The sequence below is a fragment of the Pteropus vampyrus genome, unplaced genomic scaffold, assembly GCF_000151845.1.
Source record: "Pteropus vampyrus isolate Shadow unplaced genomic scaffold, Pvam_2.0 Scaffold326, whole genome shotgun sequence".
Lineage (NCBI taxonomy): Eukaryota > Metazoa > Chordata > Mammalia > Chiroptera > Pteropodidae > Pteropus > Pteropus vampyrus.
Window position 1 is genome coordinate 1,691,492 of NW_011889107.1, and position 2,712 is coordinate 1,694,203.

Genomic DNA, 2,712 nt, shown 5'->3' on the forward strand with positions numbered 1-2,712 from the left:
ATAAATACCGTGGTATTTTTTATGTTAAAAAGTGTTCTTCTATAGCACATTAATAATTGCCGCAGGCAAGATCCACTGATAAATGCTAAAAGAGTGGGTGAAGTTTTAATGAGAAATAGACTAGTTGCCAACCTCAAAGTATTAATTGCCATCGTGCTTTTAACAGATGTCCACAAACTCTTTGACGCTCCTTGCTCTGGGAAGTAGAGTTTAATTCTCTTCCACTTCGACTGGACTTAGAGACTTGCTTCTAGAGTATGGAAAGAGGAAAAACAGTGACTTCACCGCAGAGTGACCTGGCCGACATTACCTTAACCAAACAATGAAGGTTTGCGTCACCAGTAACAAGGCGTGTTGATGTCATATGTCCCTCACTGTGTTGCAAGGAGAAGGCCACCTCACCTGTGTGACAGTCTTCCCCCACATCCATAACCCCAGTCTAATCATTAGAAACACAGAACATAGAACAAAGCCTCAGAGACATTCTACAAAATACCTAACCACTGCTCTTCAAAAGCCTGGGTAAGGAGAAGACAAGGAAAGACTGAGAAACAGTCACAGAATGAAGGAGACCAAGGAGATGTGACAACTACATGCAATACAGTATCCTAGATGGCATCCTAGGACAGGAGAAAGACATTAGTGGAAAAACTGGTGAAATCCAAACAACTGCCAACTTAATGGTGTTGTGCCAATGTCATTTCTTAGTTTTTATGAGTTTCAATGTGCCACAGTCATGAAATACATCACATGAAAGAAAGCCAAGTAGACTCTCTGTAGCATTTTTACAACTCTTCTGTAAATCTAAAATAATGTTCAACTAATAGTATAAAAATAACAAGGAGAAAAAATAATAAGAATGATAAAATCACAAAACCTACAAATGTCTCAATTAAATCAACGAAAGTGACTTATCAAGGTGATCACTTCATCAATTATATCAATGTCTACTCAAGATGTTGTACACATGAAACTAACACTATATCATATGTCAACTGTAATTGAAAAATAAAAAAAAAAAATTTAAACAAATAAGAGTTCTTACAAAGATTGGGAACCGAAGTTTACACAACACTCAAAGAGCTGGATGAAAGAGAAGCACACAACCCTAACAAAAAGCTATAGGCCGTGGGGACGTTTCCAGCCATCCCACTGGAGGCACAGTCTAGGGCAATGATGACCTCTCGTGGGTTAGCATCGTTCACACTCAGAGCTGTGACCTAGGGGTGGGGTGCTGCATGAACAACACGAAAACCAGTGGGGCTGGGTGAGAGGAGAGAGAGTGTCCCATCGTGAATGGAGGGAGATCATGGGGTGAAAATAATTAACACACCTGAAGTGCCCAGCCCTGTGCCTGACATCGTCAGTAAATGTTCATTATTTAATAGTAGCAGTAATATCGCCATTTATCAAATACCTATTATTTTTCAGGCACTGTGCCCAAAACTTCCCATCCATTATCTTAAATCCTTGCCACATCCCTACTTTATATAAAGTGAGGTTCAGTGACTTGCCCAACGCTAGACTGTTCCAGAACTTGTATTTATTACTGGTTTGCATAGCCCCCTCTTAGGCCTCAGTTTTCCCACAGGTGAAAGGATAGAATTGGCCCCAGAGGGTGGTGTGGCACAGTGGAGGAAAGCTCAGGCTTTGAAGTCACAGAGACCTTTGTTCTTTGCTCACAGGGTTGTTGAAATGACAAGTATAATGATGGCCTAAGCACTTAGCATGGAGTCAAGCACATAGCTAGTACTCAATTCATGTTATTGGAGCAGGATAATATTGGGACTTTTTAAACTGAGGGTTTTTTCTTCACCCAAATATGTCCTGCTATTTAATGGCATGTCGCCCATTGTCTGAGGGGTCAGTGGGGCACTGCTTAAAAGAAAGAAGTTATTGTTCAGCTCTGGATGTCCAACTGGAGTCTTACGAAGTCCAAAGCAAAATTGTTTTTGAAGAACCAGGTGTTCAATTGCAGAGAGTCAGTGTATATATGAGAGAAAAAATTTTCCAGAATTCTAAAACCTTCTCTTTAAATAAACTTTAATATGAAACTTTAAATAAAACTTGGATGACCTAGAAACTGAAAGTTTTTTCCTAAGTCACAAAGTAGGCAGTTTCTAGTCTCAGACAAGAAACTCTTTCTGGCCGGGTTGAGAGAAAGAGGAAAGAGCAAGAGCATGGGATCTGAGTGTGGGGCCTGCCCCTGACCTTCTGCCCAGGTAGAGTACCCACTGGAAGCAGATAGAAGACCCCAGAGTAAAGGGGCCTTGCCTCACTTAGACCAGTACTAGAGAGGAGGACATCACCTCACAGCAGGCCTTGGGTCCCCCTGGGAGGCCACAGTGGAGATGTGATGGTTGTGAGGCGTATTTAGGGAGAGAACCTCACATTCACTCTGCCTAGCTCCACCCCACTTCTCACCCCTCTCCCAGTGCCAGTTATTAAGCTATTAGTTCTCAGCTCTAACCCCACCCACCTATATTCCGCCTTGTGATGCTGGGGCTGGCACTCTACCAGCCCCATATCTGTTTGTCACCTGTTTCCATAGCCGGCTCTGTCAATAGGGGGCACTAGAGAGTCCAAGAATGGATGAGCGAGCAAGCAAGCCGGATGCTCTCAGTTTGCTATTCCTCAGTCGGCATCACCTCACAACAGTCCATCACCCTGGCAGCAGCAACTAGTTCCAGTAGCAATTGGTTCCAGTTTTCA